Genomic DNA, 23,137 nt, shown 5'->3' with positions numbered 1-23,137 from the left:
GTGGCAGACCATCGACATCGAAAGTCGGTGAAAAAATTGATAAAGTAAAAGATATGTTGGTCAATAACCGCAAATTAACCATCAGAGAAATAGCGGAGGACTTGAACATTGCCTATGGATCCGCCCAAGACATTGTGGTTAATGATTTGGGTTTCCGTCGCTCCAGCAGCAAAGTTGGTGCCAAAAGACCTCAATTTCATGCAAAAAAGAGACCGTGTTGACGTCGCAAAAGACATGATTTGCGAGGCTGAATCCGATCCCACATTCATCAAAAGGATCATTACTGGAGACGAGACGTGGGTTTTTGAGTACGACACGCAATCCAGACATCAGGCAAGTGAATGGCGTTCACCAAATGAGCCGAGACCAAAAAAACCACGTCGTTTTCAGTCAAAAAAGAAGGCAATGCTGACGGTTTTCATGGATTACAACGGTGTAGTGCATCATGAATTTTTGCCAGAAGGCCAGACAGTAAACAAAGAGTATTATTTGGGCGTTATGAGACGTTTGCGTGAAGCAATTCGCCGAAAGAGACCAGAAATGTGGGCAGAAAACTCGTGGATTTTGCACCATGATAACGCACCGTCGCACAGTGCTATCATTATTCGTAATTTTTTGACGAAAAATGCAACAAATACCATCCAACAGCCACCGAATTCACCTGATTTGGCTCCCTGTGACTTCTTTCTGTTCAATCGAGTTAAAAAACCATTACGGGGAACGCGTTTTAGCAGCCGAGAGGAAGTAATGGAAAAATCGCAGGAAGCACTGATGGACATACCGAAAACCGAACATAAAAAATGTTTCGAGGATTGGATCAAGCGCTGGCATAAGTGTGTTGCAGTCGATGGGGATTACTTTGAAGGGGACAATATAGATTTAGATGAATAAACTTGTATTTTTAATTTTCTGAATAAATTCCGGGAAATTTTTGATCAAGGTAGTATATATATATATATGCATATATATTTATTTATTTATACACACATACATACGCACACATATATTTATATCTTTATGTTTTTATGTTTGTGTTTCTAAATAAAAAAATACACGTGTATAATATATGTATACAAATACGATAAATCCACAAGTGCATATGGTCGAGGGGCATTAAATTATGCTCCACGGGAGGCTCGGCCCCCACCGCGGGAAGGAGCAAGAGGGCGGGCCGCGGTGTGAGGGAGCCGCATTGCAGGTGCATTTCACTCACCACCTCCGCCCACACTCTTCTCTCACCTCTGTCTCGCGCGCGCACGCCCCCACCCCTTTCCCTCCCTCCCCCCGCTGCTCGGAAGGGGTCCCCGTGATGGGGTCTGCGCCCGGGAGAACATTTGGGAAGAGGCAGCACCCCCCCCCCTTTGCTTTATTCTGCGCACACCTCCGTCCCTTCTCGCGACAAGTGTGTGCGTGAGTGGGTGTTTTTGCGCGGGGATTGAGGGCGCTCGCGGGGAAGAATTAGCCCTCCGTGTCTCCCCCATTCACCCCCCCCCCCCTTTGCGTGGGCGGGACGACCCACCTTCAAACACCATGCCCTCCCTCCAACAGCCTTCGCCTCTTGCCTTGATTTACCTCATCACTATTTTAAGCATGCGTAATTAGATTCTCTCATTAATGTAAAATATGTAAAATACATTACGTTATATGTTAGTTTTCCTAGTTTAGTCACTGCAAACCGTTCTTTTGTTTGAATACGAAATCCTCAAAAAATGGTACATATTGCATGCGTGATACTACAATTTTAATCACGTTTATTGATTCTGCCAATCAAAATAATGGATTCCCCGAATAAGTACTTGCTCTCCACCCCGTTTGGACCTCCTCCTCTCTCTCTCCCTCAGCCGTTTTCCCTCCTTCCTCCCCACCAATCAGACGCTTCCCTTCCTCCCTCCCCCCACATTGCGTTATCCCTTCGGTCCTCCATTTCAGCTCCGCCATCGCCCTCTCTCGGCGTTTCCACTCCCACCCAAACTTCTTCCTTCTTTCCTCCACTACCATTCTTCCCTCCATCACAATTTTCAACATCCCATCGCCAAGCAGAATACCCTGCATACATCTTTCCTGCCTCCTTAGGGTTTCTCCCGACAACCCCCTCTCCTCCCCTTCCCCATACCCAGCACTTCCTCGTTTGTTTTCCTATCGGTCCACTTCACCTTCTCCATTCTTCTCCACGACCACAATTCATAAGCCTACAATCGTTGCCTAGATATCCTGCTTCCATGGCCATGTTTCCGCGTCGTACATACCCACGCTCCATATCCCTATTTTCACTTTTTCTTCTTACTAAGTCCTTAAATTATAATTTCTTAGAATGCCAACGTCGCTGTCCTCTAAGAATTCCCATCTTGGTGAAAATGTCTCTAGCTACCGCAAGTCATCTTCGATGTCCTATTAATTGGAGAATCTTGGTCCAAAACACCTCCAAGATATTAGAATTGATCTTCCTGCTCTACGGTTTACCCTGCAAATTTAACGTCGGTTTTGCCAGCCTCCTTCTCGTAAAACTCATGAACTATAGTATATTGTATTCGCATAGTTATTTATTCCATATATATCTCACATGTTTTCCAATGCAGTTAACATTTGGTGTAAACACCTAAGCATAAGTGATTTTGAGAATTCCCTTCGACCCTCTCTCAGGCCATTCTCATTCCACCCTTACTTACCGACCTTAGCTACCACATAAGACATATTTATCGAAAAGAAGGGATGCTTTTGCCTTGGTACGTCTTACTCCCTTGCCTAGTACTCCCAAAATCTACTCGCCAACCACCATATGTACCGAGCTCCCCTCCGTCTTCTCCTACGTATATGCACAGACATGTACACTACCCCGAGAGCTTTCGCAATGATAAGTGGCAGGGGGTGCTAGGTTTACAGCATTTGCACCTCTACTCCAATACTTCCTCTTACTCATGTCACGGTGGGATCCCACGGAGGGAGTCCGAAGGAGGGGTCGGCCGGATCCGGTTCGCGCAATATCTGTTTTGTACAAGATGAATATTATACTATGAGTAATTAATTCTCTCACTGCACCGAAAAAAACCAATACGGAAGCAGGTTAAAATGGGTGGATATTCACATGCAACGAAGTTACTAGTGATGAGGCAGTATTATACTCTTGCAGGAAGAAAAATTGACAAATACCTAAGATCTATAGTTTTATTTACACGACAAAATATTATATACCGTACAAAACCCCTTAGCACCCGGCCCGAGAGCCTAACTTGTGCATACGAGGTGTGCTCAAAAGGTTACCAAACTATTTTACAACAAAATATGCATCACTGGTCACACGTATACTTTGGCCAGGGTCTCCTTCAAAGCTAGTCTCATTCCCAACGCACACACTTATCCCGACGGTGTTTTTACTTTTTGAAACAGTCCTGAAACGCTTCTTCTGGAATGCCCATTAGACCCTCCGTCGATATTTTCTCTATCTCTGAAAAGGTGGCATATCTTTTTCATTTGAACAGCGTTTTTAGTTTGGGGAACAGGAAAAAGTCACTTGTATATTGATAGAAATGAGCTCTTACGGCTAGTAATATATAATAAATGTGAAACTCCAATAGCCGTAAACAGTTTACCTTTCTAAACAAAGTAAAAATGAAATAAGTTGGCTAGCGCCACAAGTCAAGAAGGGGTAAAAGGTAAAAAAGGAGAGGATAAGAAGGGTGAATACGAATACGCGTATTTCGGCCACAAAGTAGCCCTCTTCAGCGTACTGTAGGGTAATCGTCACTACAACACAAGTTGAAGTGAGACGTCACTTCACAATCGTTGACATATTTCCGACAAATATGCCACTGAAATTGTTTCTCGATTTTCAAAAAAATTCAAATTAAAATACGTAGTTCAAAATTTAATATTAATGTTTCACAAGAATAAAAAGATTGGATGAAATAGAAAATAAGAGCGGTTTGAATGGGTGATTATTAAATAGTGAGGGTTACGTGTAGAGGCTGGTTCAAACCATGCTGTTCAGAAAGAAATAATATAATACATACGAGGGTCATCCGGAAAGTAGTACCCGTTCGTGCCGCATGAAGTGCTGACGACGCGAGTAGCCGCTGGACGAGGTCAGATAGCTTCAGTGGCTTGTCTGCCTTCTCTGAGCCAAGTTGCGTGACGCTAGCATTGCCTGTGTTGTTTCTGTGATTGTTTACAATGTTTAAAAAAATTGAGAACGCCGCCAGTTGTGAAGTGAGGGCAGTGATTAAATTCCTCAATGCAAGAAACGTTCGCCCATGTGATATTCATCGCCAATTAAAGGAGGTGTATGGAGACAATGTAATGGACGAGTCGTCTGTTCGGCGGTGGTGTCGCAACTTCAACATGGGGAGGGGGAACACACACGACGATGAGCGTTCGGAGAGACCGTCTGTCATTACAGACCAACTGGTGAGCTCAGTTGACGAATTCGTGAGGAACGATCGGCGCGTCACAATTGATGACATCTGTGAGCATTTTCCCAATGTTTCTCGAACAATTGTTCATGAAATTGTTAAACACCATCTGCATTATGCAAAAATTTGTGCAAGATGGGTCCCTCGCGTATCTCAATGAGCTGGCGGCGAAGGACTATGCAGCAGGAATACAGAAACTTGTCACACGTTATGACAAATGCCTTAATTTGCTTGGAGATTATGTTGAGAAGTAGTTTAAAGTATCCTCTTTCAAATAAAATTTTTTATGTTTGTTAATATTTACTTTTGTGTCTTTATTTCACGAACGGGTACTACTTTCCGGATGACCCTCGTAGATCCAGGTTAAAGTGAAACGATGCACTCCGAACGGTGTCCTGCGTCCGCGTTGTCCAGTCGCAGTACTCGTCAAGCCTTAACAACTCCCTTTCTTCGAGGCACGCAATGATTCTTTTTTGTTCTCATGTCCAGCCCAGAGCAAAACATCTTAAGGAGGTTCATGGCACGCAAAGGGTACACCCTTGCGTGCCATGAATCTTCTTCTTTGGATATCTCTCATTTAGTTATAAGTTTGACATGAGAACAGGGAAAAGAACATCGCGTGACAAACAAGGGAATCAATCGTGTTGGCATGCTTGAGATGTGCAAAATCTCCTCGCGGCGTGTAGCTGAAGAATAAGCCGTCACTCTAGGCGAATGTTGTGTGATGCATTTGCCATTGGATTAGTATTCTGCAAGAGATTAAGGGGAGAGGTCGCTGGCGAGGGTGGTGGAGTGGGGGAGGGGGGCTCGCCCGCATCCTCCGGGAATGGGACGCGCGGTGTGTGAAGGGAAGAATGGGGTCGTTGGCTTTTATGACGTAATATTTCATGCAATGGTTACGCCTCCGCGGGCGTCCCCCCTCCCCCTCCCCACCTCTCATCTCCACTTTTGTATTTGCATTGCTGTGCGCCTCCCCCAACTCCCTCTTCCCCTCTACCACCTCGAGGGGCCGGCACAAAGACACGCCCACACCTAGACCCTTACCGCCGGGTCAGTCCTCCGCGCAAACTTCCCAATCCACCCCCCCCCTCTGCCCCCGCCATCGGCGCTCCACTGCCGATTCCATGATATCCATCCGTACGAACTGAAATCCCTCTGGTAAATTCGAATGGAGGAAAGGGCCAAGAGTACATCCCATCAAAGTGCATCGATTTAAGATTCTCTTTCATACGATAGGATTCAATTTGACATGGTACATAGGAATAAGTTATTTGTCCCTTGACAATTGATCTCCATTCTATCTTTCTTCAAGATGGGTGAATACCACTTCGCCCACGAGTGGATCCAACTATTTTAAACGAGCGGTCTAATGCCATTATGATTAATGAATAGCCAACATATAACACGTCATTTGCAACTGACCATTGTGTTCTTAAACAGTCTGAACCACGGATAATTTCACCCCACCTTCCTTCCTTTGCAATCGCCACACGAGTGCCCGCCCCATTGCTGGCGAAGCAATGGATCCGGAGGGCGTCCGTCATTGGGATGGTTCCTCCTCGGGGACCAATGAGGCGCCAGGTTGCGAAGAAAGGGAATGGTGAGATGAAATCGGGGAGGACCCTTTCCTACTTCTTCACAAATGCCCCCGACCAAGGTGCTCACCCCAACTGCCCCCGAAAAAGGTGCTCACCCCAACCGCGGTGATTGACCGCATCGACAACCGTTTGTACCTATTCTCTCCCCAGCGCGTTTTTATACTGGATAATGTGTTCTCAACTGTGGCCGCGGCGTCTTTTCATTTTTCTCTGCAAGTCGTCGCATAGCAATGTTCCCGTGAACTCCACTCACTCTGGGAAGAAGGGGATCGAAGCCGGTCGTCCCTCCCAACGGTCCGGGGGGAGGACTCCCCCCCTATCCCCCGTCCCGCTCCGCGGATGTTCAAGGAAGTCGTCGGACGACGCGTTCGTTCACTCCGCTGCCCCGAGTCGAATTTACATCTAGGGGACGCGGTGGTCGCCATTTCATTGCCTCGTTTGTGATATTGATTCCGTCGCCCTGGGGAATCTCTGATACATATAATAATATGCGCACGGGGTGGGAAGCGAGTGAGTCAGCGAGCGGGTTGCCGGCCCTCTTAAACAGCGGAGCGGCGGTGGGAACTCGAGTTTATTGCCGGAAATGGCAATTGGAGCGGGCCGCGTCGAAATAGAGTGAGTCGCCCTGAACAACCACCCGCGCCCCAGAAGAGACGGTGAAGGATTTGCGCGCAACAGGAAAAGCCGGCGTCCGGCGTCATCGTAGGGGTTAGTTACCGAAATAAACGTTCAAAAACTAAAAAAAAAGTGAAATGCTTCAAAAAATGGTCAATGCGCTGCAGTGTCCATATATATATTTCAAAATAGTTTCGCATTCACGGAGAAATATCTGCTGGTGCAGAGAAATACTCGATTAAAATCAGATTGCCACGTATTAGTGCAAATAACAGATAAGCGATATGTTTGGTAATTACTTGAAGTTCAATGAGATTTTAATCGGCTTACACTCTTGCAATCCTATTTTCATGGCCTCGCTCCTTCTGTTAGTGCACTTAGCGATAGTCACCAACGAACTCTAATTTAAATTTGCTTCAAGTTGAATTCCCATATCAATTCTTCGGTGAATGTAGGTACGTGTACATTGTGAAGTTAGTATATATATATATATATATATATATGTATGTATGTATGTATGTATGTATATATATATATATGTATGTATGTATGTATGTATATATATATATATATATATATATATATATGTATGTATGTATGTATGTATATATATATATGTATGTATGTATGTATGTATGTATATATATATATATATATATATATATATATATATATATATATATATATATATATGTATGTATATATATGTATATATATATGTATATATATATGTATATATATATGTATATATTTATTTATATATATTTATATATATATATATATATATATATATATATATATATATGTATATACTATATATATATATATCTATATATATACTACCTTGATCAAAAATTTCCCGGAATTTATTCAGAAAATTAAAAATACAAGTTTATTCATCTAAATCTATATTGTCCCCTTCAAAGTAATCCCCATCGACTGCAACACACTTATGCCAGCGCTTGATCCAATCCTCGAAACATTTTTTATATTCGGTTTTCGGTATGTCCATCAGTGCTTCCTGCGATTTTTCCATTACTTCCTCTCGGCTGCTAAAACGCGTTCCCCGTAATGGTTTTTTAACTCGATTGAACAGAAAGAAGTCACAGGGAGCCAAATCAGGTGAATTCGGTGGCTGTTGGATGGTATTTGTTGCATTTTTCGTCAAAAAATTACGAATAATGATAGCACTGTGCGACGGTGCGTTATCATGGTGCAAAATCCACGAGTTTTCTGCCCACATTTCTGGTCTCTTTCGGCGAATTGCTTCACGCAAACGTCTCATAACGCCCAAATAATACTCTTTGTTTACTGTCTGGCCTTCTGGCAAAAATTCATGATGCACTACACCGTTGTAATCCATGAAAACCGTCAGCATTGCCTTCTTTTTTGACTGAAAACGACGTGGTTTTTTTGGTCTCGGCTCATTTGGTGAACGCCATTCACTTGCCTGATGTCTGGATTGCGTGTCGTACTCAAAAACCCACGTCTCGTCTCCAGTAATGATCCTTTTGATGAATGTGGGATCGGATTCAGCCTCGCAAATCATGTCTTTTGCGACGTCAACACGGTCTCTTTTTTGCATGAAATTGAGGTCTTTTGGCACCAACTTTGCTGCTGGAGCGACGGAAACCCAAATCATTAACCACAATGTCTTGGGCGGATCCATAGGCAATGTTCAAGTCCTCCGCTATTTCTCTGATGGTTAATTTGCGGTTATTGACCAACATTTCTTTTACTTTATCAATTTTTTCACCGACTTTCGATGTCGATGGTCTGCCACTTCGTTCATCATCTTCGATTGACTCACGACCACTTCTGAACCGCTCGTGCCACTGGTAAACGACCGTTTTTTTTAGAGAATCGTTGCCGAAACACTTTTCCAACATTTACAACGTCCGTGCGCCACTAAATCCGTTTTTTACGCAAAATTTAATACAAGTTCGTTGTTGCAAATTTAAATCCATTTCTGAAATTGTAAAAAATCGCCAACACACACAGAGATAGATGTACTCTTGGCTACGTAACTTTTGCAAATGTCAAGTTATGACACTAAGATTTAAAGGGAATATCAACAACAGATGTACCAATTTAACAAAAAAAACAGAACTCAAATCGGAACGATGGGAGCGCCACACGGTGGTGATTTGATTCCGGGAACTTTTTGATCAATGTAGTATATATGTATATACTATATATATATAGTATATTTCTATATAAATGAGTATATATATATATATATATATATAATATCTTCGAAATGGAACGCTCATCGGCGACACACAAATATATAAAAACACAGATGTAGATTTTTAGAATATAGAGACACAAAGAAAGGACACTCACAATTTGTTATTTTACGTTTCGACAGCACGGCTGTCGTCTTCAGAATGGCGTTCTCGGGGAAGAGCGGAGAGGATGTGCGGGGGAGAGGTGGGGGAAGGAGAGGTAAAGGGACCAATAGGAAATGAACAAGGGGGTGGGGGGGATATGTAGGCAGCCAATTGATGCATTCAGTGGGCTTGGTTCAGCCCGGGCGGTTTGAATGATTGGGCCACCCAGATATGCGCCATCTCGCGGGTTCTCACCTCTATTATACTCGCAGATTTGGGAAGGATTTCAATCACCGAAACAGAGAAGCAGTCGTCAAAAGATTGGTTGTGGGAAGCGGTGTGAGTAGGGATGGGATAATTAAGAAAGGTGGGGGATTTGGTGGAATAACGGTGGTTATTCATGCGGAGGGAAAGTGCGGTCGTGCATTCGCCCACGTAGAAGGCAGGGCAGAAGTTACAGGAGAGGCGATATATAATATTTTTTGAGGTACAGGTGGCGAGTGGTTGGGAGTTGGTACTGAGTGAGGGGGAGGGTCTTAAAAGATGACAGCATTTGCAGCGTGGGCGGTTGCATGGTGCGGATAGGGGCGGGGGAGAGACGGGGGTGCTTGAAATTGGATTTGTGGACTTAAAGATGTCTCGCAGGTTCGACGGGCGTTTAAATGAAACAGAGGGACAGTGTGGGAATAAAAGTGATGTGGACTGAGTGTTATTGATAATTGGGAAGAGGTCACGGATTAGATGTTTAATTTTGTGGGTACCGGGGAAGAAAGTGGTGATAAGATTAGGGCATTTTGGGCGGTTTGGTTTGGGGAGGGGAGTGTATTGTGTTGACGGTTTGAGGATTTTACTGTTTAGCAGTTTTTCCGGGTACCCACATTTTCTGAGGGATTCATGCAGCTGGTCCAAGTATTTCTGTTGGGAGGTGGTGTTGTTGCAGAGACGGAAGCCACGGATAGAGAGTGAGAATGGGATGGAGCGCTTTGTGTGAGGAGGATGGCAGCTGTCGAAATGAAGATATTGTTGCTTATTGGTTGGTTTAATGTGGACTGAAGTGTGAAACGTATTGTTTTGGAGGTGAATGTCGATATCTAGGAAGGTAATATTCGAGTCGGATATAGAAGAAGTGAATGAAACTGAGGAGGAGGAGTTGAGAGAGGAAATGAAAGAGGATAAAGTTTCGCGTCCGTGGGACCAAAGGAGGAAAATATCATCGATATAGCGGGCCCAGAAAAGTGGTTTTAGGGTTTTTTGTTGCAGAAAGTCGTGTTCTAGTTTACCCATAAAAAGATTGGCGTATGCAGGAGCCATACGCGTGCCCATTGCAGTGCCTTTTATTTGTAAATATATTTTGTCATTGAATTGAAAAGCATTTTTGGTAAGAACGATTTGGCTTAATTCGAGGAGGAAATCTGTGGATGGGGTGTGTGGTGTGGATCGTAGGGAGAGGTAATGTTTCAGGGCTTCTAAGCCTTCTTTGTGGGGAATGGAGGTGTACAGAGATGTGACGTCTATCGTGGCCATGAGAATGGTTGTGTTGTGCGGAATTGGGATTGAGTGTAGACGTTCCAGAAAGTGGTGCGAGTCTTTAATGTAAGAAGGGAGTGAAGTGGCTATCGGTTGAAGGTGGTGGTCTATTAATGCGGAGATTCGTTCTGTGGGTGAGTTGATGCTGGAGACAATAGGGCGTCCGGGGTTATTGGTTTTGTGTATTTTGGGTAGCAAATAGAAATGGGGAGTCTTAGGATTAGGTGGTGAAAGAATGGATATGTCTGTGGGGGAGAGACCTTCTTTGGGACCGAAATTGGAAAGAAAAGAGAGAATATCCTTTTGATAAGAAGGGTTTGGGTCTTGGGGCAGGGGGGCATAGCAGGAAATGTCATTTAATTGGCGCAATGCCTCGGCGTTATAGTCTACTTTGTTTAGCACGACAACGGATGACCCTTTGTCCGCCGTCGTGATTATGATATCTTTATTTGACGTTAAACGTCTGAGAGCTTGTCTCTCAGAGGGGGAAAGGTTGTCTGGTGGCTTAAGGGAATCTATGATGAGTATATATATATATATATATATATATATATATATATATATATATATATATATATATATATATATACTCATATATACAGAAACATATATAAGGAAAAGGGATAGGAACACGTATAAAGGACGAACACAATAGAGGTGGGGAAGGCGGAATCGAACGGATCACAAGAGTAAAAATATTTCCTCAACCGGGACTCGAACACCGGATCTTTCCACTTGCCGGGCGGATGCTCTTAACCACTTGAGCTATCGAGGATATGTAATTTACCCTGAGATCCGTGGGTCTTATATGTCGCCAAGCGCCCCGATTCTTTAGCCAAGAGATGGCGTCAGGGGGCTGTTTCACCCACCAAAGGAGAAATAGACAATACACAAGAGGAAAGGATAGTGGTTAGAATTCATACAACATCATACAGGAAAAGAACAGTGCGTTTCGTGGCACGCATAGCCAGAAGAAAGAGATGAGCCCCGTTGGCCAAATACACATTCAAACACGAAATCCCGCCAGACGGCGAATAAATGCTCATATATACAGAAACATATATAAGGAAAAGGGATAGGAACACGTATAAAGGACGAACACAATAGAGGTGGGGAAGGCGGAATCGAACGGATCACAAGAGTAAAAATATTTCCTCAACCGGGACTCGAACACCGGATCTTTCCACTTGCCGGGCGGATGCTTTTCACTTAATGTTTCTGTATATATGAGTATTTATTCGCCGTCTGGCGGGATTTCGTGTTTGAATGTGTATTTGGCCAATGTGGCTCATCTCTTTCTTCTGGCTATGCGTGCCACGAAACGCACTGTTCTTTTCCTGTATGATGTTGTATGAATTCTAACCACTATCCTTTCCTCTTGTGTATTGTCTATTTCTCCTTTGGTGGGTGAAACAGCCCCCTGACGCCATCTCTTGGCTAAAGAATCGGGGCGCTTGGCGACATATAAGACCCACGGATCTCAGGGTAAATTACATATCCTCGATAGCTCAAGTGGTTAAGAGCATCCGCCCGGCAAGTGGAAAGATCCGGTGTTCGAGTCCCGGTTGAGGAAATATCTCTTGTGATCCGTTCGATTCCGCCTTCCCCACCTCTATTGTGTTCGTCCTTTATACGTGTTCCTATCCCTTTTCCTTATATATGTTTCTGTATATATGAGTATTTATTCGCTGTCTGGCGGGATTTCGTGTTTGAATGTGTATTTGGCCAATGTGGCTCATCTCTTTCTTCTGGCAATGCGTGCAACGAAACGCACTGTTCTTTTCCTGTATGATGTTGTATGAATTCTAACCACTATCCTTTCCTCTTGTGTATTGTCTATTTCTCCTTTGGTGGGTGAAACAGCCCCCTGACGCCATCTCTTGGCTAAAGAATCGGGGCGCTTGGCGACATATAAGACCCACGGATCTCAGGGTAAATTACATATCCTCGATAGCTCAAGTGGTTAAGAGCATCCGCCCGGCAAGTGGAAAGATCCGGTGTTCGAGTCCCGGTTGAGGAAATATCTCTTGTGATCCGTTCGATTCCGCCTTCCCCACCTCTATTGTGTTCGTCCTTTATACGTGTTCCTATCCCTTTTCCTTATATATGTTTCTGTATATATGAGTATTTATTCGCCGTCTGGCGGGATTTCGTGTTTGAATGTATATATATATATATATATATATATATATATATATATATATATATATATATATATATATGTATAGTACAATACACAGGAACACACAATATAGAAACACCAAAAAAAAAGAAGAACACTCACACGTATTTTCTTGATATTTCGACGGAAACAATCCGTCTTCATCTGAAAATATAGAAGTAATGATTACTTCTACTTCTGCATTACTTCTATATTTTCAGATGAAGACGGATTGTTTCCGTCGAAATATCAAGAAAATACGTGTGAGTGTTCTTCTATATTGTGTGTTGCTGTGTATTGTACTATTCGGTACTTCCGTGTTACGTCTACAAAAGCATATATATATATATATATATATATATATATATATATATATATATATATATATATATTGTGTATATGCTTTACACATCTAGCTCCTCTGACTTCGAACCTTTTTATTCGCCACTCCGACCGACTTCGTGAGGATCGCATTTTTTGGGATAGCACAAGAGTAAACAGCATAAAAAACAAATACAGGCATGCCAAATCCATTAATCACCATTCAATCAATTAATGGACATTGCATACATCCCTTTACATACGCCCTTGCAGAAGCCGAGCGGTTTGAAGATGTCAATGCTTGTTAACCGCCTCCTTACACTTCCCCGCCGCTTGTGTAATTCTCTCTGGCTGTTCTTAAAGTGTTCAGGGCGGTTCTCCCGAGGGAGGCTCCGCTCCCCCCGTCTGCATGCCCCGTGGGATGGCCTCCCAGTCACCTGGCGCCCTCGACGCACCCCCGCGAGCACCACCGGCCGAGTCCGACACCACCCCCCCCCCCCGGCCTGGGTTCCTACCACACCACTGCCCCCGCATCCCGCCCTCTTAGGGCTTCACGGCTGCGCGAGTGTGTTCACACGTCCTCTGACAGATTTCTCCGGCGACGCACGCAAACCGCGCGGCGATATGTCGATCGATGGCACGCATACGATCGTGTGCGTTGGATGAGCCGGGCTGCATTGCCGCGGCACCCCGTTGCAGGACGTCGAGGGCCACGGCGGGTGCGGCGGAGGCGGGAGCGGCTGAGGGCGCGACGAAGAATTCGAATTACTGCACAGCCCTATGAAAACTCGGAAGATAAATGCCGAAATCAGACATGAATATATCAGCGTCGGTCCCTCCCCCTTTACTTGGCTCCAGTGCGGCATAATTTAGCATGAGGGTAATCTATGCACTCCACGCCCCCGTCCCCCGCCCACTTATCGCCCCTTCCAGTGTCGTATCCTAGGAATGCATATTAAAGTCGAATGGGGTTCGGGCGTGGATCATCGAATAATTTTGGAGTGGGACGAATCGCCCTTCGATGTCCTCAAGTTTCGCATAAGCTCCGGAAGAGAGGAGGGAGGTGATGGGGTACCAGGGGGGGCACGACAGGGGAGCGAGGGTTGGGGGAGTTGGCGCGCCAATGAGTGGCACCGCGCGAGTTATTTTCAAATGATCACTGGGCCGCCATACTTGTCATGACTGCTGGACTGATTTCTTTACCCTAATCCGTACCTTACCCTAATCTTACATATCTCTTGGAAATTTTCTGGCTCAACTAATATTTTTTATAATTCATCTTAGATTGTTTGCAGCCAATGTTTTCTTTCCTTCTGACTTCTTCACAGGGTTTGAAGCGTCCTTTACAACGCAACAACTTTAAACTTTCTCTGAAGACTTTCCACATCCTCGCACTGCGTCTTCAACCAAATTTCTTTTGCTCTCTTTGATTCAATGTGTGCTTTTATTCTTAATGCTTCTTCCAACTTATCTCTGTGGTTATATTCATTCATTACCTTCTCTCGTATGTATGTCTAATCATCACATCCGTAGCCCATGGTTTCCTTGTCGTTCTGCTAACAACAGTTCCCGTAGTATTGCTTGCGGCTTCCGATATCCCTTTTCGGATATATTCCCATTTTTCCTCGATAGCTTCCTGCTCCCCCCTTTCCTCAATCGTGGTTTTCTCAACAGTCTGCCCTGGCCCTTCATTTTCGATTAGATTAGTGCATATGCGTTCCACACTGCCGCCCCGGTATCCCCTGAATTAAATGAACTTGTACCGTTCAAAGATTTTTAAATGCGTGTGTTTAAAAAATTGTGACAGGAAGAAAAAAAGGGATTGGAATATTGAGATTGGTGTGGTGATTAACGGAAAAAGTTAATCCCTCGCCAGTGATATCAAACAAACATTCAAAATACAGTAATGTGCAGTGGTACAGCAATGTAGTAAGACGCACACGTTTACACGGCGAGGGGTTGTTTCCCGAATAGGTTTGCAAGGGAATCTATCGAATTGCCAGGGACCGTATTCGGGAACTTAAAAATATACACACACACCAACACTAGTTGTGTGGTTTACAGGGAAATTTCTCCCTCGCCAGGGACCTCCCTACTTGATGTGGAGGGCACTTAGAGTGAGTACGCCGTCCGTCGGATGGGGCGTTAAGCTGCGGACCCCTTGGCGCTTTCGACAAGAGTAGGCTCATGCCGACGCCGGGTTTCTCTTCACCCTTCATCATAACCTGTCCATCCCTAATTGCGCAAATGACCCCAGCTGTCGGTGGCCTCCACTAAATACTACTAGTACTAGGAGAAGGATGTCCCCGTAGTGGCCAAGGTTCGGGATTAGAATGGAGCCGGCGCCAAGGAGCCAGTTGCATGCGGAGATAGGCGCATTGAAACAATGGTTGAATGAATCACCGTGGAGGGAGTCGTGTTAAGGTAGAGAGACTAATGCGTCAGAGAGTTTGAAAACAGGCGCGGTGATCGTTGGCGCTGTAGGAGGAGGGACGGAATCTGCGATTAAGAAGAGGGTAGGTTGTGTAGCGGGATGTGAATGTGGGAATAGAGTGGGACGGGAGGGAGTTGGAAAGCGGAGAGGGGGGCAAGAGGGGGGGGATTGGTTTCGGTCCATCACAAGGCACTGGTGCGGGTTCCTGGATGGCAGAGGGCTTGGATAAAGGCTTGGTGGATTGTAATGTGTCAGATATGTACATTGGCGGGTGATTTATAAGCAACCGAGGGACAGTCAGGTAATATGTGTGCCGTTGTTTTGTGGTTAGTCAAGATGTGGAAGAGATCTTGGAGGTACTTAATGTCTGAGGAACTGAATTTCTTGGGAGTGCGATATTACTAGTCGTATGTAGTGTGAATGGAGAGGATGCGTGCGTTATAGTGCGTTGGGGAGGTTTGGGCGGGGGAACGTGCCGAAGGATGTTTTTACTTGTCAGGAACTCAGGGTGAGCGCGTGGAGGCAATGCATGCCTGCGGCTGAATCTACTGCCCATCGCAGTGTCTTATACCTGAAGGTGATGTTTACTGAGGAAATAGAATGAGTTTTGGTTTAGGATGAGGTGCGAGGTGTGTTTGTAATCGTTCGGGAGGTCAGGTCTGTCGAAATGACGGCGGCGATTGGGGCCCCAATTAATTAACCGTCTTTGAAAACTCATGCTGTTTCTGGTGCCTCTCTCCAAGTCTCCTGTGTGCGCCCTTTCCAAGGGCCAGGGCGCACACACTAGCATCTCCTAGAAGCCTCGACCCACTTGCATTTTACTTTTGGCCCCTCCCGCTGTGCTTTCTAATCTGCGTATGTCAAGGTCGTTCCGGGTGATCCCCGACTATGCATTTCGCATGCTCTGAATAACTCGATCGGATCCTGAGCACACTCTGCGTGGTGTCTTGTCCCATCTCTTGCATTAGATGACCTCCTGGGAGTCATCGGCCGAACCGAGTAGGTCATGAAGCCGGCCGATGAAAGTGCTCTTCAGATGCCCTCCGTCGCCCTTCCTCCCTACACTGACTGCGCGGCGCCTCCACAATCCCTTTCCGGAAGCACCTGGTGCTTGCAGGCGCCCATTATTCTCTCCTCTCACCGGTACTATTGTTTGGGCCAGACCATCTGTGCGGCGCCACCTCCTGCGAGACTCGAAAATCAGGAGCACTCCTCGCGTTTGATATTTCAATAGCTTTCTGTGGCGGTTCTTTTGGAATCTCGTAGTTTTTCATAACTATATCCTAAACCTAGAACGTAAATAACGGAAGTAATTCGTTCTATTGTGCCGGCCCCGCTGGCGGCGGGGTTACGTCCTCGTCTTTACAACTCCATGGGTCGCGGGTTCGATTCCCGCCTGGGTGGTTTTTCCTCCAATTATGGCTCGGGTGTATGTAATTGTCAAATGGTTTTATCAATGTTCAAAGTCCGATGTGAAGGTCCAAGTGCTGTTTTCGGACTAATACCAAAGAGATAAATCCTTTTCAAATTTATGGGAAACGCGAGAGACGGTAGCTTAAGAGGGTATTTTATCAACCGAAGAACAACGAAGAAAATTGCTGTGTTCGCAGTCAATGAGCAAGATCGGGGAAACAACTTAAGATGCTCTCCGTGATGTTAAATAATGAGAGTCTGAAAACACGTGAACAATATTTGCATCCTCCCGGGTATCCCGAATACAAGTCAGCCCATTTCTTGCAGCGACAGCCAAGTTGTTTCGTAGGTTATGCACATCTAAATTGCCGAACTGCAGGGCGTGATATTTCTCCTTTGGGTGAAATTTTTCGATCTCTCGACACTGAAATGGAATGAATAACTGATCGAAGCACTTTTCCACTTGATAAATTTTTTTATATTTACGACTGGGTTTCGATGAGGACCTGATGATGATGTAATACATCGAAACCCGGTCGTAAATATAAAAAAATTTATCAAGTGGAAAAGTGCTTCAATCAGTTATTCATTATGTTCGACTTCCACCACATCGCGCCTGAAGCCACTCAATTTATACTAAAATGGAAGTTGATTATTCAAATAACGCTTTAGACATGATGACGATTCAGCGCCGATTTCTGTTCTTACCTCCTGTCAGCAATCAAAGACATCCGTTGGGTCTAAATTTTGAACCTTATCAAATGTCGTCATTCTGGAAATCTTGTGACGTATTCTAGAACTTTTACTTGTAAACATTTTTGCGTTTATTTTATATCTCATGACACCAATTTCACGTGCAATTATTTTGAGGTATTTAAGAAGAGAGAAGTTCGAACACCAATACTGCAATTTCTGAGAAACTGCGGGAGATGCCGCGACTGCAGTGTTTGACGGAGTCATCCGCTAAATGTGCATTACAATATGGCGATTTCAGAGCGTAAATATCATTCACCTTCATCGGGATTCGAACCCGGATCCCTCGATTTCCGGCCCGCCTCATTAGGTCCTCGAGGGAGGGGTGGGGGGCACCGGAGGCCGATGCCCCGGGAGGGGAGGCAGAGGGACGGGGGCGGTGTCCTCTCCGGAGCTGCGGCGCAAAGGGAAGAGAGCGAGGGGAGTACGCCCCCGCAGGAATCGCACGCCACGCCACCAACCTCCCTCCCTCAAAATCCTTCCTCCCGTCGGATTCACAGCGACCAATGAACAATTGCTGTTGGGGCGAGGTCCCAGTTTCGGGCTCGAGAATCGTCGTCCTTCCGTCATCTCGTGGAGGAACGAACGGAGCGAAGGTTTGAATGCCGCGGGAGCGAATGAAAGGCCGGCAAACGAATGCAACAGGAGTTCCAATGCGACAGTGGTCACCTTCGGTGTTTCGGAGGACTATCTGGATTCGGAGCTTCTTCGAAATAGAGAGAGGCAAAGCGTGGTGCTCCGTCGTCGCGTGAGGAATGCCCGCAGAACTCCATGCCACGTAAGCGACTGAAATTGAAAAATGCAGCGTCGCTTTGCGTGGATGCGCGCTTAAGACGAGGGTCGAAGTGCAGGGGAGGTTCGCGCGGTTTCCGGCGGGACCTGCCCAACGCTGGGGCGTCGAGCATTGACGGTGGTGTTCCCGGCTCGAATGATGGTGACGTGCACCTCTCACCTGGGCTCCGGCGCTGGTGGTGCGTGACTCCCGCGATTGGTGAAGTAGGAAGTGTGCCACGATCGGGGATTCATGATTTACTCGCGACCATTCGGCTCGGAAACGACCGCCGGCCTACAAGCGCGTCGAGAATGCAGGCGTGCACCACGGCCTCGGGGTAGAAGGGGGCACCTGTCCGCCCCACTCCTCCCTTCTTCGGCCCGAGACTTCCCCCGCGGATCTCAACGCCGTCATCCCCCAAGGAGGTGGGGGGATGGGCGGGGGGAAGAAAGCCAGGGGTGGGCGTGCGATCTAATTGATTGACCCGGGCGGGCCCTGGACGAGACGCGGTCTTAATAGAAATGTCAACCGTGTTTGGAGGAGGGAGGCGCTTGAGAGACGCTGCCCGCCCCTCTCTGCCCCCCTCGGTCGCATCCCCCCGTCTTCCTCCGGAAAGGGTGCGCGGAGGGTGAGGATGTGTCAGGAAGCGGCTGAGGAACGGAATTGAATAAAAAAATGGCGGTAATATAAAGAGGAGGGAGAGTGGGGGGGAGGCTCGTGTGTGCGCGTGGGAGTCTTGGGAAAGGGGCGTGCGTTGAAGATCGCCGGCCGCGCTCTGGGGGCGGGAAACAGGGGCGCCCCCCCCCCTTCCCACTCCCTCTTGTTTGCTGCCTGACGTTTGCAAAATAAGATTGTCACTTGTATCGCTCGTTTTTGAAGGGGCTCTTGCCCTCCCCCCCCCCCCGCTCCCCCTTACCCCCCACCCCCGCTCCCCGTCAGTCGCCGGGCGGGGGGCGGGAGGAGGGCGAGCGTGGCCCTCACTCCCTTCTGCCGGAGCCCATGAGTCCGCTCTCCGTTGGAGGAATGGTCGATGATGAAAATTTGGTTGTAGATTTCTCATACGGACTCACCTTCTATGTACGTATATGCAACACATACGCGTGTGTTCCGAAACACGGGCGCATAAAGTCTCATGTTGTCCTTTTTTTGGGTCCGTGTGAAGGTGCTCGCATCTCATCAGACCTCGTGGAGCACGCCAAGCATCGAATTGTGCCTCGGATTAACTCCCGATTTCATAAATGGGGATTCCACCTGTTATCGTTTGTGTACGTGGCGTGCATTATTGCCATACCATACCGCCTTATACCATGTGTGTACTTGACCCACTAAGCCGACTGATTTTCGCATATGGAACGACCCCTCCAATGCCATGATCATCAAAATCTCGGCGGCGACCGATGCAAACGGCGACTTATCATGAAGACAATTCGTTTTGATAGGTTCGCAGTGTGTCTCTGTGCATATGCAGTCCGGCCTGGAGTATTTCTTGATCCGAGCCGGATTTAGCGGAGAGGAGTCTCTCATTAGGAAGGACTCCCTTTAATCCCGCGACGGATTAATTTAAGTAAATGTTCAAGCGGTGAAAGGTGTGGTTGATAAGTTTCATGCATAAATTTACTTGGAATCTTGTGGTGTCTACTATAATACTTAACCCTCATTCACTTAATGAACGAGACTTATGACGTCACTACACGTTATTGTAGGATAGGAATCAGTCACCTCGGGCCAAGTCAAGTTTTCTACTGGCGTATATTATCTTGATTCAGTAAGAAATTAGATTTTATGTAAATGATATTTTTAATAAAACATGAATTTCACTGTATCTTATCAATAAAGTATTGGATTTTCACATTTTCAATTCGACTAATTCGAGATCGTCCTGGTAACCGCGGGACTCTACCCACAGTGCCGTCCGTGTGTCATTCCCGACAGCAGGAGGGGCGAGGAGGCTTCTGCGGTTTTCAACTCGCGAAATCCTTGCAAAGCGACGGCACGGAAGACTGGGAAGAGGGCCGAACCAGTTAGAATGGGGTTTGGAAGTTGTCGAGCGCAGGGAAACGGGAAAATATAAGAGAGTGCAGTTAGAGGAAACAATCGCGGGTGTTCCTGGATGGATATCTTTGGATGCTGATTGGAATGAGAATTAGAATGCGATGGTGGACGAAGAGAGAGATACGTAGTGGCCGAAGAAGGGAACCTCCGTTTAGGAATAGGGAAAGTAAGAAAACATTGGAGTTCCGAAAGAGACAGATCTCTAAAGAATAATTGCTTCGAGCACCTCAGTAGTGTTTAAGTACAAGGTTTGTATAAAAAGGATCGGAAAAAGATTCGGAAAAATAGATTTATTTCAGTAGATATTGCTCATACAATTCCTCTCAATAGTCTTCAGAGTACATCCCCCGAGCGTCGACTCACACTTTGGCCAGAGCGGCTTTTCCACCACTCGAAGGCTCCCCGGCAGGCGGAAGGTCCTCAAGGGCACGCGTGCAAGTCTCTTTGATGGCACTGAGAGTTCTTTGGCGGTTTCCTTTGAGGGAGGATGTTCTTTTGGGATTAGGAAATAGCCTGCTGGACTGTTTGTGGTTGGGGAATCGTCGCGTTGACGTTTCCGAAGGTCTTCACAAGCAGACACTCGACTTTGCCCTCCTGGTCAGCCGTCAAGACCTTCCGGAGGACGAGCTCAGAGCTGATCTTTCGCATCGCCAAATAGTCAGTGATAATGGTGTGTGCCCTGTCATCTTCTCATCAATGCCAATACGCGATCTGCGATCAGGTGCACATTCAATCGACGGTCAGCACTTCACGCACACTTTAGGAAAAAATTGTTACCGATTCTTTTAATGCAGACATTTTATTCAGGAAGATATGAGTAGGACTGTATTATGATTAGGTACTGTCAGGAGAAGCATGAATGATCAGCCCAATTCCACGGCGTCAGGGGATACTCCTGTGTATGTTTTAATTTCTAATCACAGTTCGTCTATGAATTTCATTTCGGATGTTATTCCCGTTATTATGTTTCTGCTCTCTTGATCTGGTCCAAATTCTCCTCGTATTTCAAAGATTGAGTCTCACACCCAGCCGTCCGCTTTTATTTATGCTGACAATTGTGATTCCTTAACTTTCGGTTAATAGACTGCGAAAACCTTTCATCAAATTTTTCAAATTAATAATTTGTTCTTTGCATTTGTTCGTCCTTTTTTAAATACAAGGAGCCGAGGTGTTCTGCGGGATTGAGAAGTGTTTTGAGGAGAATGTTGTAGCTGATTGGAAATAATGACCTACCGCCCCTTTATTTTTTGATTCCTCTTCATAATGCAGAGGCGATAAGATCTCCGTCTCCCAATCTTCAACTTCTTTTTTGCGTTTCGCCTGATTGCATCTGTCATTTCTTTTAGGTTTTATGATGATATTTTCTCTTATGTTTTTCCGTATGTTTCTTTTATTCCTTATAATTAGGCTTCTTCAGTTTGTTTGCTTCTTCATTTTTCTTTACTATTTTAAATTATTTTTCTGCTGTCTCTCAGGTGTAAAATTTAGTTTAATTCGCCAGATTCGTGATTTCGGTCCGATTCTGAACGAAGTACGAGGGTCATCCGGAAAGTAGTACCCGTTCGTGCCGCATGAAGTGCTGACGACGCGAGTAGCCGCTGGACGAGGTCAGATAGCTTCAGTGGCTTGTCTGCCTTCTCTGAGCCAAGTTGCGTGACGCTAGCATTGCCTGTGTTGTTTCTGTGATTGTTTACAATGTTTAAAAAAATTGAGAACGCCGCCAGTTGTGAAGTGAGGGCAGTGATTAAATTCCTCAATGCAAGAAACGTTCGCCCATGTGATATTCATCGCCAATTAAAGGAGGTGTATGGAGACAATGTAATGGACGAGTCGTCTGTTCGGCGGTGGTGTCGCAACTTCAACATGGGGAGGGGGAACACACACGACGATGAGCGTTCGGGGAGACCGTCTGTCATTACAGACCAACTGGTGAGCTCAGTTGACGAATTCGTGAGGAACGATCGGCGCGTCACAATTGATGACATCTGTGAGCATTTTCCCAATGTTTCTCGAACAATTGTTCATGAAATTGTTAAACACCATCTGCATTATGCAAAAATTTGTGCAAGATGGGTCCCTCGCGTATCTCAATGAGCTGGCGGCGAAGGACTATGCAGCAGGAATACAGAAACTTGTCACACGTTATGACAAATGCCTTAATTTGCTTGGAGATTATGTTGAGAAGTAGTTTAAAGTATCCTCTTTCAAATAAATTTTTTTATGTTTGTTAATATTTACTTTTGTCTTTATTTCACGAACGGGTACTACTTTCCGGATAACCCTCGTATATCGTTCCGGTCGCTCTACCCGGCCTCCTCGTAAACCCCCCTCCCCCCATCGTCCCCCCAACGTCCCCCCGTCGTCCCCCACGTGCGCTTCCTCCCTCAGACACTTGCATTCATAAGGTTCGCTTTCGTGAAATATTCGCTGTGAGTTTCCGACTGGGATTCACGTCTGCTCGGAGTTCCTCTTCGGAGTTTCACTTGGTCAGTGGCCGCCACCGACACGTTCGTCGGGCAGGCGCCGTCGGGGCGCCGCTTCTCATGCTCGGAACGGTTGTGCCGCCCATTTCAACGTCGGACTGCGTGTTGCGGGCCTTTACGTACCACGGTTCACCCTCTCTGCCTTCGATGCCCCTGAGGTCTTCTTCGCCCCGGCAACCGACCTTTACTAATTCGTTTTTTTTCGTATCACTTCAAATTCCCTGATTTATCCGAAATTTAATTCTAATATAGTGTCAATTCCTTAATCT

The sequence above is a fragment of the Hetaerina americana genome, unplaced genomic scaffold (assembly GCF_022747635.1).
Source record: "Hetaerina americana unplaced genomic scaffold, ioHetAmer1.1.p SCAF_64, whole genome shotgun sequence".
Classification (NCBI taxonomy): Eukaryota; Metazoa; Arthropoda; class Insecta; order Odonata; family Calopterygidae; genus Hetaerina; species Hetaerina americana.
This window is presented reverse-complemented; position numbering follows the sequence as displayed.